The following is a 13,024-nucleotide window of genomic DNA, read 5'->3' on the forward strand; positions in this document are numbered from 1 at the left end:
AGATGAGCCACTCATGCTGGAGCCTGAGGGGAGGTCGGACTGGCAGGTGGACACAGCACCAAGCATGTCCGCAGGCACGATGCTGGAGGCAGAATGCGCTTGGTGTGTTCAAAGGACGGCAAGACGGCCAGGCAGAAGCACTGTGGGAGGAGGCAGGGTGGGGCCGCGGCAGGGTCCTTAGAGGCCAGGGCATGTGGCTGCAGCCCGCAGGAAGAGGAGGACGGAGCTCTTTCTGAGTGTGTGTGTGGTCTCATTTCACCCCTAGACTGTCCCTCCCAGGGTGCTCAGGGAAAATATTGAGGCTCCTTATTGAGGCATGAAATTGGAGCAGGAGGACTTTGAGCAAGGTGAGCCCTTGGAACAACCTGGCTTAGCTCACTGGAGGCAAGAGGGGGCCCTGTCTCCCCAGGCCCGGGCCTCAAGGGAAGATGCCTCAGAGATGAGGCTCCTGACCCATCCAGGGCCTGCATCTCCATGTGGGGCCATCACAGAGACCTCGCCCTTCAGCCTAACCTTGAAACTCCTTGAAATTTAAGATACTCCGTCCCTCTGTGTTACTCTTCTTCCTTCTGTGCTCATCTTCCTCCCAGCTGGCAGTTTTCTACTCTCCAGAATTTAAAAATTCCCGGACAGGCATGGTGGCTTGAGCCTGCAATCCCAGCTACTTGTGAGGCTTAGGTGGGAGGATTGCTTGAGGCCAGCAGTTTTTTGTTTTTTGTTTTTTTTTTTGTTTTTTTTTTTTTTTGAGACGGAGTCTCACTCTGTTGCCCAGTTTGGAGTGCAGTGGTGTGATCTCAGCTCACTGCAGCCTCTGCCTCCTGGGTTCAAGCAGTTCTTCTGGTTCAGCCTCCCGAGTAGCTGGGATTACAGGCACACACCACCACACCTGGCTAATTTTTGTATTTTTAGTAGAGGTGGGGTTTTGCCATGTTGGCCAGGCTGGTCTCGAACTCCTGACCTAAGGTGATCCACCTGCCTCGGCCTCCCAAAGTGCTGGGATTACAGGCGTGAGCCACCATGCCCAGCTGAGGGCTGCAGTTTTGAGACCAGCCTGGGCAACATAGCAAGAACCTGTCTCTTACAAAAAAAAGAAAAAGCCAGGCGCGGTGGCTCATGCCTGTAAGCCCAGCACTTTGGGAGGCCAAGGTGGGCAGATCACGAGGTCAGGAGATTGAGACCATCCTGGCTAACACGGTGAAACTCTGTCTCTACTAAAAAGTACAAAAAAAATTAGCTGGGTGTGGTGGCGGGCGCCTGTAGTCCCAGCTACTCAGGAGGCTGAGGCAGGAGAATGGTGTGAACCCAGGAAGCACAGCTTGCAGTGAGCAGAGATCGTGCCATTGCACTCCAGCCTGGGTGACAGAGCAAGACTCCATCTCAAAAAACAAACAAACAAAAAACCAAAAAAAGCAAAGAGGGGAGGGGGTTCCAGGAAGATGGTGGTAGAGTGTTTGAATTTCCCTGAATCCCCATGTAAAGACAGTAACCAGATAGCAAAACCATAAACCCAGTGAACAATACTAGGTGAGGAGATAGTCCCACGAACCCCTCATGATCTGCAGAATACAAATGGGTGGGGACAAGTCACTTGCGCCACAGTCCGGCACAGCATCAACTTGGGTGCAGTAGGATGCGGAGGGAAGCAAGGGGACAGCAGGTGGACCTGGGACACAGCAGCGGGACACTCACTGGGAAGCACGGCGACCTTCCCGTGAAGCTGAGAGGCCGCCCCCTGCAGAAGCAGGTGATTGTGAGGCTTCTCACTGGGTCCCGAAGGGGCTGGAGCGCTGTCTACACCCACCCTCCCAGGCTACCGTCCCCGGGCAGGGACCCACACTGCAGAGAAACTGCTGGGAGTGGAAGGGGACTCACCAGGACAGGCAAAGAAAGCAGAGGCAAGATCCAGATTCCCGTGGGGAAAGTGTAGAGCCCGAAATCCCAGAGGCCAGGTCCATGCTTTTGAACCTCAAAAGAAAACAACCCCAGCGGGGAGCTCTTGTGAGTAGAAAAGTTTTCCTCAGCCCCGCCTCCTTCCAGAAGTGCAGGAAAGTGAGTTTGGGCTGCAATGAAGAATCTGCACTGTAATGGATTGAAATCCCTGGGTGGAGAGACAGGCAAAGCAGCAGGAGAGCATGGGCAGGGCTCAGAACGAGAGCAGGGGACACGAGCTGGGGCTGTGGAGAAGGAACCATGGCACAGGGACGGAGACATGGCATGGCTGCGGCCACGTAGGTTTCTATTCCTCGGTGAGCAGGTCTGGCAGACCCCACCCCCAAAGGCTGAGGGAGCCCAGAGGCTGAAGAAAGAGGCTGACAAATTCAGTTTCTCTGAAATAATTAATTAATTAATTAATTTTTTTTTTTTTTTTTTTAAGATACAGGATCTCCGTCTGTCCCCCAGGTTGGAGTGCGGTGATGCAATCATTGCTAACTGCAGCCTCGACCTCCTGGGCTCAGGCGATGCTCCTGCCTCAGGTAGCTGAGTAGCTGGGACTACAGGCATATGCCACCAGACTCAGCTAATCTAAAATTTACGTGTACAGATGGCATCTCGCTATGTTGCTCAGGCTGGTCTTGAGCTCCCGGCTTTAAGCGATCCTCCCACCTGGGCCTCTCAAAGTGTTGAGAGTACAGGCGTGAGCCACTGCACCTGGCCAGAAATAATAGGAACTTAGGAACAGCAACAGGGACTTATGAACAGATAGTGGCTCCCCATCCCTGCCTTCCAGAAAGTCATCTTCATACAGCAAGCGTTTAGGGTAAAGACATGGGCGGCTGATCACACCTCAGACTTTCTTGCCAAAACTCGTTACCACTGGGGAGGTTAGATAAGCATCTTTGGGAGGGGTTATGAACGCCAAAGGCGCTGTTTAAAGACTTTCCTGCAGAACAGCTTGGTGCGCAGGAGTCCAGCATTGGGCATCATGGCAGTTTTGCTTCAAGATGGCATCACTCTTGCCATGCAACAGACTGCCTCCCTACCGCTTCCTCTCCCCCAGGTTGCCTGCAGGCACTGCTGTTGAGATGCCCTGAGGTGGCAGCTTCATGAGGGAGCACCAGGCAGCCACTCAGTGGCAGGTGGGTGACATTAGACCCCCTCCTCTAGGAGAGGGGCCGAGATTTGTCCTCCAAGAATAAGCCCATATTCAGGAAATGGAGTTGCCTTCCCTGCACAGCACTGTGCATGCATGCATCATTTGCTGCCTGGGCATCCCACACGTCACTCTAATCAAGAAACTCACTTCACAGCCAGAGAGTAAATGGTTAGGGCTCATGCCTCAGTGGTGAGGACGCCACTGGCCTCCCCGTTGCCCTCACCGGAAGCAGCCGCCCAGTTGAAGTGGTCATCCTGACACTCCGCGACAGGCCAGTGAGCGCTAACCCACTGGAGAGACGGGGCGCCATCCCGCCCGATGCAGTACATTATTTTGTAAAAAAAATACCAATTTTTAAAATTGTGGCAGAATATACATAAAATAGAATTTCCCATTTTAACCTTATTGTTTTGTTTTCATTTTCTTTTTCTTTTTGAGACGAGTCTCGCTCTGTCACCCAGGCTGGAGTGCAGTGGCGCGATCTCGGCTCACTGCAAGCTCCGCCTCCTGGGTTCATGCCATTCTCCTGCCTCAACTTCCCGAATAGCTGGGACTACAGGCGCCTGCCACCTCGCCTGGCTAATTTTTTTTTGTATTTTTAGTAGAGACGGGGTTTCACCGTGTTAACCAGGATGGTCTCGATCTCCTGACCTCATGATCCGCCTGCCTTGGCCTCCCAAAGTGCTGGGATTACAGTTGTGAGCCACTGCGCCCCGCCTATTTTTTAGTAGAGACAGGGTTTCACTATGTTACCCAGGCTGATCTCAAACTCCTGGGCTCAAGTGATCCTCTTGCCTTGGCTCCCCAAAGTGCTGGGATGATAGATGTGAGCCATTGTGCCTGGCTGCCTATTATTTTTTTAGAGACAGGGTCTCTGTTGCCCAGGCTGGAGTAGCAGTGGTGCAATTGTAGCTCACACTTGCAGGAATTTTTTTTTTTTTTTTTTTGAGATGGAGTCTTGCTCTGTCACTCAGGCTGGAGTGCAATGGCACAATCTTGGCTCACTGCAACCTCTGCCTCCTGGTTCAAGTGATTCTCCTGTCTCAGCCTCCCAAGTAGCTGGAATTACAGGCATGCACCATCACAGCTGGCTAATGTTTATATTTTTAGTAGAGATGGGATTTCACTGTGTTGGCCAGGCTGGTCTTGAACTCCTGGCCTCAAGTGATCCTCCTGCCCTGGCCCCCCAAAGTGCTGGGACTACAGGTGTGAGCCACTGTGCCTGGCCACCTATTGTGTTTTCAGATACAGAGTCTCTGTTGCCCAGGCTGGAATGGCAGTGGCACAATCGTAGCTCACATTTGCAGGGTTTCTGTTTACCATTTCCTTTTTTTTTTTTTTTGAGACGGAGTCTCGCTCTGTCGCCCAGGCTGGAGTGCAGTGGCCGGATCTCAGCTCACTGCAAGCTCCGCCTCCCGGGTTCATGCCATTCTCCTGCCTCAGCTTCCCGAGTAGCTGGGACTACAGGCGCCCGCCACCTCGCCCGGCTAGTTTTTTTGTAGTTTTAGTAGAGACGGGGTTTCACCATGTTAGCCAGGATGGTCTCGATCTTCTAACCTCGTGATCCGCCCGTCTCGGCCTCCCAAAGTGCTGGGATTACAGGCTTGAGCCACCGCGCCCGGCCTGTTTACCATTTCTAAACATTTTCTCTGCCGGTTTGGAGGTCTTGATTCCCAAGGGAATGAATAATTCTACCAGGAGACAGAACAATAGCTCTAATGAACTGGGAATTGAGATTGCCACAACTGTTTGGGGCTCAGGGGTACTTCCTCTCCTACTGTCTGGAGTCAGGGATCCTGCTTACCAAGCGGAAAACGGGTTTGTGCTACACAAATGGGGACAGGGAAGTCTATGTCTAGAACCCAGGGGATTCTCTCGGGTGCCTCTTAGAACTCTGCAGTCCAATCGTAAAAGTTAATGTAAAGCTACATAAACAGAAGTTTTATAAAAATCACAGTAAGGCAGAACCACTGAGGATTTGGATCCTACATAAATGAAGATTTGGGTTAACCCATGATGTGTAGAACCCCAACCAGCTGACACCTGGATAAGGGCAAAGGAAATACGAGATGGAGAGTGGAAGAAGGAAGCTGTGAATACGAGTGACGGTTTCATGACCAGTTTCAGAAATAAGGACTCTAGCACCTATGCATATATTTTTCCTTGCTGGTTGAGTGTGCATGCACATGTGTCTATTAACTATTTTTTCTTCTCTATCTTCCTTTCCTTAACTGTTTCATACAAGTTTGTTGGAGGTTAATTTTACAACGTAGCCTCTAGGTAATATTCGGAATATTCAGATGGGAGTGTGACTGAATTTGAGTGGTAATTTGCATAGCTGAGAGATCTGTACAATGACTATTGGAACTCAGCAAATCTTCATTTTGGGTTGAGGATGCGAATATCTTCCTTTGTATGAAGACTATTTGCATCTGTTTGCTGGGGACTTAGAGTTGTTTTGATATCATATGGAAGTTCATAATGTGCAGAGGAACATGTATGGTAGGTAAAGAGATGACCACACCAGGCAAGTCATTGTCTCTCAGCTCTAAACCCACCTTCTATACTCGGCTGATGGATGCGGGGGCTGGGGTGCTACACACTGCGGTTTTGCTTGGCCAGCTGGCTTGGCCTCTGCCAATAGGGGCACTCGGGAGCCTGCAATTCTGAGGGAAAAGGAAGAGACTTGCTCTTCCTGTCTGCTTCCTGTCTGCATCCTGTCTGCTTCCTATTTCCTGTGAGCTTCCTGACTGCCATTCTATTTCCTGTCTGCTTCCTATTTCCTATGAGCTTTCTGTCTGCTTCTTTTTACTTCCTGTGAGCGTCCCCACAGCATGCTGCTTCACCCTGGCAGTAGCAATTCCTTTTGTAGCAGTAGCTAGGTCCAGTTTTCAGTTTTTCCCACACTTGCAGGTGTCAGCCCGTCATGCCTCTCAGAGACACTAGCACCAATCAAATGGCACCCCCTCTTCTAGATCTGAGTTTCAGCTCTGCATGGTCCCTCCCCAAATTTCTAGATTTTTAATAGTTTCAACCTCTTCCCTTTATCTTTTAGTCTTAGGAATGGTGGTCACTTCTTGAGCTGCTGCTTCCATGATACTTTCTTTTTACCCTTTGAATGACCTAGTTAACAGTAACCTGGTTAAACATTCTGCATATTCAGTTCTCTCTGTTCAAACAGTCATTATGGTTTTTGTCTCCTGACTGGACCCTGACTGATACCGCTTTCCTGTAATGCAGAGACAGGCTACATCTCCCAATCTCCTTTTCAGCTCAACTTTTGGATGCAAATTGTGTGAATTAGATGCACTTGGAGGAGACTGGAAAGGCAGGAGTGAAGCAGTGGCCCTCTTGCTGGGAAGATTGCATTTTCTGCCAGGAAACATAGTCACACGGGGTTTTCTGCAGCAGCATCGGAGGACCTGTTGCTAACCTTGGTGGGTGTCAGTCTGACCCTCACTGACAACAATGGCAGGTTTTTTTTTTGTTTTTTTTGTTTTTTTAAATTTGAGGCAGAGACTCACTCTGTTGCCCAGGCTGGAAAATCAGTGGTGTGATCATGGCTCACTGAAGTCTTGACCTCTTGGGCTCAAGCAATCCCCCTGACTCAGCCTTCCGAGTAGCTATGACTATAGATGTGCACCACTATGCCCAGCTAATGTTTTAATTTTTTGTAGAGATGGGGTCTTGTTATGTAACCCAGGCCAGTCTCACACTCTTGGCCTCAGGTGATCTTCCTACCTCGGCCTCCCAAAGTGCTGGGATTATATTTGTGAGCCACCACTCCTGGCCTGATGGCAGTTCTTGAAGTGGTCCTAGCGTCAGCCTGGGTCTGCCACCCTACAAGTTGTGTGGAAGACAGAGCTCCTCCAGTGAGTCAGCTCTGTTTCCTAAAATTCCTCTGAAGGCCCAGGCTACAGCTCCGTTTTCCAGCCTCTCCTGTGGTTTTGTAAGCACCCAGTTATCTGTATTCAATCCCCTTCAGCATAAAATTCCTGGAGTGGTTTTGCACAACTATATCCTAACTGACAGAGACGTTATGCATTCTGGTTTTTTATTGGTTTAGGGGTTACTCATCACATTTTCACAAGCTTACTTCACGAAGTCAGTGTCACTCTCCCTTTCTTTTTCTCATCAGTGGCTCTCAATTTTATTAGTCTCACAGCTTTGTCATTGCTGATAATCTCTGTTGTTTTCTTTCTGTTTCATTAATTTGTGCTCTTTATTTGTTCTTTTTTCAGGCTAATTTGTTATTTTTCTAACTTCTTGATTTGTATTTTTACAATTAGCCTTACTAATTTTCAGCCTTTTCCCACACATTTTGATACTGCTTGAGTTGCAGCCCACAAGTTATGATCTGTAGAATTTTCATTCTTGTTCAGCGAAATATATGAATACTTTCTAATTTCCACTAGGATTTCTTTTCTGACCCATGTTATTTCCAACCATCTAGGAATTTTCTAGTTAACTTGTTGCTGTTAACTTCAAGTGTAATTGCATTGTGATCAGAGAATATGCTCTGTGTGATTTCAATCCTTTAGATTTTGTTGATACCTGTTTTAAGGCTTTACACCTGGACATTTTGGCTACCATTCTACGTGTGCTGGAACATGACACTTGGTCCTCAGCTGCCCTGTGCAGTGTTCTGTGTGTCCGATGGGCCCATGTTTGTTAATTGTGTTGTTCATATCGTTTTTTTTTTTTTTTTTTTTTTTTTTTTTTGAGACAGTCTCACTCTGTTGCCTAGGCTGGAGTGCAGGGTGTAATTTTGGCTCACTGCAACCTCTGCCTCCCAGGTTCAAGTGATTCTCCTGCCTCAGCCTCCCAAGTAGCTGGGACTACAGGCGCGTGCCATCACGCCTGGCTAATTTTTGTATTTTTAGCAGGGACGGAGTTTCACCATGTTGGCCAGGCTGGTCTTGAACTTCCAACCTCATGTGATCTGCCTGCCACGGCCTCCCAAAGTGCTGGGATTACAGGCATGAGTCACTGCATACGTCATCTCTTACCGATATTTTCTATTGCTCATTCTATTCCTTTCTGATGTTTTCATTTGCTTGTTCTATTTCTGAGACAAATTTTTGTCTATTTCCTTGTAGTTTTGGTAAATTTTTGCTTTATATACTTAAGACTGTATCATTAGGCATTTACAAATTAAAATTGGTTATAATATCCTGAAAGTTGAAATTCTGACATTATGAAGTGATTTTTATCTCCAATAATGCTTTAGTCTTAAAAAGTCTATTTTGCCTAATATTTTGGTTATTATTTTCATAGCGTATCTTTTTGCATTCTTTTTTTTTGAGTCAGAGTCTTGCTCTGTCGCCCAGGCTGGAGTGCAGTGGCGCGATCTCGGCTTACTGCAACCTCCGCTTCTTGGGTTCAAGCGATTCTCTTTCCTCAGCCTCCCAAGTAGCTGGGATTACAGGTGACTGCCATCATGCCTGGCTAGTTTTTTTGTATTTTTAGTAGAGACGGGGTTTCACTATGTTGGCCCCGCTGGTCTTGAACTCCTGACCTCAGGTGATCCACCCACCTTGGCCTCTCAAAGTGCTGGGATTACAGGCGTGAGCCACTTGCCCAGCCCATATAGCAGCTTTATATGCCATTTTTTTTTTTGGAGAAACTTCCGAACTGTTTTCCAAAGTGTTCTACACCATTTTACGTTCCCACCATCAAGCTGGTATGGTTCCCGTTTCTTTGAGAAGTCCCAGCACGGGTGGAGAGCAGCCCGCAGCAAGGCCTAGGATGGTGAGGAGCGTCCTCGTGACCTTGAGTGCAGTTTTGTGGCTGTCAGGTGTCAGGTGGGGCTCTGAGCCTAAGAGATGCCTGGGTCTCACGAAGAGTCACACGGTGCTCTCTGAAAGGGAGTGTCACCACGGGAGGTTCATTTGTGTTTGTGACCTTTATCACCCGTGATTCCCAGTTCCTGCCCCAGAGCCAGGGCTCAGATGCCTGTTAAAGTGTTGTTTCCAGCTTGCAGGCGTCTCACACCGCAGCGATGGGAGGCACCGGGACCTGCATCTTGGAGTTAGACTTGCATTTCTGTGGGCTGCATTCTCAGCTCTGGACAGCAGAGGGCGCTCTGAGACACAACCCGTCCTGTTTGTAGAGCGGGGACGTCCAGAAACTGGTCCCACGGCTCAGTGAGCTTCTTTCTCTTTGGAGCTTCTTCCAGCTCAGAGGGCAAGGGAGGGACACACCCTCCCCTTCACGCATCTCTCTTTCTCTCTCTGTCTCCCTCCCTCCCACCCTCTCTCTCTCTTTCTTTTTCTTTTCTTTTCTTTTTTTTTTTTTTGAGACAGAGTCTCATTCTGTTGCCCAGGCTGGAGTGCAGTGACACAATCTCGGCTCACTGCAACCTCCACCTCCTAGGTTCAAGCGATTCTCCTGCCTCAGCTTCCCGAGTAGCTGAAATTACAGGTCCCCGCCACCACACCCGGCTAACTTATGTATTTTTAGTAGAGACAGGGTTTCACCGTGTTGGCCAGGCCGGTCTCAAACACCTGACCTAAAGAGATTCTCATGCCTCGGCCTCCCAAAGTGCAGGGATTACAGGCGTGAGCCACCGTGCCTGGCCACATCTCTTCTTGCAGTGGCACTTTGCCCACAGGCAGGGGACTTACAGGATGACTCTGGCCAAACCCATTACTCACCAGGTGGCTGCTGTGATTCTCTCCCCTCTAGCTGCTGGGCTTTGCCTCCTACAGCGTCCTTGCCAGCAGGAACGTCTTGCAGCAGGTCACAGCTCTGCAGGCTGGAAACATAATTTCACCACCAAGAATTCTTTGCACAGACCCTGACTTGGCACAGCCCCTGAAAGCAAGCACACTGTTTATCAGGGTCTGCGGCAGGCTTACGATGCTGGGAAAGTGTGCCTTTTCCCTGCTTCAGCTGCATGCAGCATCTGGCATTGCTCTGCCCTAACTCACAGTGCACAGGGCTTTCTTCTTGAAGTAGCCTGGCGCAGGGGTAAGTGCAGGGTCACTGCCTCCACAGACCTGGATGCGAGCCCTGGCCCACTGCCTCGCATGATTTCCTTACTATAGCGCATGGGGTTTTTAATCCCCAGTTTACAAGTTAAGAGTCAGAAGCACAGAGAAGTTAAGTGACTTTCACAAGGTCAGACAGCCAATAACGCTGGAGCTGGGATTTGAATTTGCATCAGCCTACCCCAGAATTCCGTCAGTCCAATTCGGTGGAGTACCTTGTGAGCACCTAGCACATGGTGTTTACTGAATCAATGAACACGTGCAAACCCTCGGCATGGGCCAACCTCTTAGGGTCTTTCCAAAAAACGTCCTCATCTTTTGTCCCTTTGCCACCACTCCAAACCTAATCAAAGGTCAACAATGAAAGGAGGTAACTCAGACGTCCACTGGTCTCCAACTAACCAATTACCCCCCCGAGGCACTCCGAGACCTGTGCTGTGGGCAGCACCTCGTTTTGGGATGGATGTTAAGAATCCCATTCCCAGACTGGGCGTGGTGGCTCATGCCTGTAATCCCACACTTTGGGAGGCTGAGGCGGGTGGATCACCAGGTCAGGAGTTTGAGACCAGCCTGGCCAACATGGTGAAACCCCGTCTCTATAAAAATAAAAACATTAGCCAGGCATGGTGGTGGGCACCTGTAATCCCAGTTACAGGCTGAGGCAGGAGAATTGTTTGAACCCCAGAGGCGATGTTGCAGTGATTCGAGATCACACCGCTGCACTCCAGCCTGGGCAACAGAGAGAGACCTTGTCACAAAACAAAACAAAACAAAACAAAACAAAACAAAACAAAACAAAACAAAAGACCATGTTGGCCCAAGGCCTTCATTGCAGCCTGTCTCAGTGAAGGCTGCACATTAGAGTCACCTGGGCAACTGTTTCAAGGCGCCCACCCCAGATGCAGCTAGTTTCAAGTTCCCCTCAGGTGATTCTAATGCAGGTTGAAACCACTGCATGCATCCCACGTTGCCTGATCATCAAAGTCACCTGGGAAACTGGTTGAAAACACAGATCTCTTGGCGCCAACCCAGAGCTACTGAATCAGAATCTCCAGGGGAACAGATCTGAGCTTAACAGGCCTCAGGTGAGCATCTTGAGGCCAAAGGAACCCGTTCACAAAGGGGTGGGGGCCCAGCTTTTTCTGAAGAAGGCTGGTGGGGGTTGGGGGGAGGTCCGCAATGCAAGGTTGCCCTCCACACAGCAACCCCTCCCCCAGGACTGTACCCACCTGCCGGCATTTGAAGCTGGCGGTCATATCCCATGTGAACACCAGGTGGCACCAGGGCCCCGCGCTTGTCCTGAATCCCCAGCGGCTGCTCCGCTTCCCCCATTAATCGCTCTTCTGAAACCATCTGCTGAGAAGCTGGAGAGGGAGCCTGCGCCCTCTGGATTACGGGACAGTGACCCGATTGTCGTGCCACACAGGTCGAGTTCCTTTAAAAGTCTTGTGCTTGATCTCGCAAATCCATGGGAATTTCCCATTTTGCTCCATGCTACACCGCTGTGTTTGTTTTAACAGAAATATTTCCATAAATTCCACAAGTTACATCCCCCAAAGATGCACCTGCTTTTACAGGCTCCTTGGCCCTGCACACCCTCAGAGGCGAATGGCGCCTCCCTGGTGTGAGAAGTGCAGTCCACGCGGTCGGGGTGTAGATCTCCCTCCTGACCTAAGAGGGAGAAAATGAGATGGGTGGGCTCTCCCCACACCCGTTTCCTCCTCTTTGCCACAGTTCTGCTAGGGGAAGATGGGGCGTCCATCCTCAGGGCCAAGCCAGGGCATTCTCATCTGCTCGAAAAATTTCAGTTTACTGCTGAGCACGTGTTGTTATCAAATTATCTGTGTGGCACTTTCCACTCCCATTCTTCTGAAGATGAGCGTGTGTAACAGAGCGGAACACATATGGGCAGCCGAGGAAAGGCCTCACTTTAGGAACCGGGAAATAGAAACTCAGGGGATGCGGCAGAGAGGACAGGTACTGTGGGGCAAGCGGTGGGGGAGCCATGGTGGGACCCAGCTCTGGATGGAACTCTGGGCTGCACCGCATCCTGGGTAAGGGCCCTACCTGTTTCCTGCTTGCTTTTACCATCGGGAAGGGGCCTAGTCATAGAACTCCTGGCAGCAGGGACCTGTGAGGATTCGAGAGCAGATCCCATTGTGCTGGCTGTATATAGTGCTGGCTCACTAAGTTGCTGGCTTCTCGTGGACTGTCCGGCAGAGGTGATACTGGAACCCACACTGCTGCATCCAAGTCATCCAGGGGCTGTGCAGCCCCATTATGTGGCCCCTATGCTGGAAATACCCGGTTTTAAAGGGAAAACAAAGTTTCCAGAGACCTTTTCAGGGCCTTCTTATTTTGATATCCTTTTGGCTCTAAGAATACAGTGGTCGCTGGCCGGGCGCGGTGGCTCAAGCCTGTAATCCCAGCACTTTGGGAGGCCGAGACGGGCGGATCACGAGGTCAGGAGATCGAGACCATCCTGGCTAACCCGGTGAAACCCCGTCTCTACTAAAAAATACAAAAAACTAGCCAGGCCAGGTGGCGGGCGCCTGTATCCCAGCTACTCGGGAGGCTGAGGCAGGAGAATGGCGTAAACCCCGGAGGCGGAGCTTGCAGTGAGCCGAGATCCGGCCACTGCATTCCAGCCTGGGCAACAGTGCCAGACTCCGTCTCAAAAAAAAAAAAAAAGAATACAGTGGTCGCATGCAGGCCTAGTTTCCGTGTCTATTCAGATCACAGAGACACTTGAGTTGGCAGAAGAGACCCCTGTCTTCACAGGCTCGCCCACCCCAACACCACTGGGAGACAGAAGTGTTTTTTCCAGAGCCGTTTAGCAGCCTGGCTCTGTGCATCTGACCCCGGGCTCTATGGACCTCCAGACATACATGGTGGTAGCCCGAGTGGTTTGGGGTGGGAGGGTCAGTGAGTGTGTGGG

The sequence above is a fragment of the Chlorocebus sabaeus genome, chromosome 5 (assembly GCF_047675955.1).
Source record: "Chlorocebus sabaeus isolate Y175 chromosome 5, mChlSab1.0.hap1, whole genome shotgun sequence".
Classification (NCBI taxonomy): domain Eukaryota; kingdom Metazoa; phylum Chordata; class Mammalia; order Primates; family Cercopithecidae; genus Chlorocebus; species Chlorocebus sabaeus.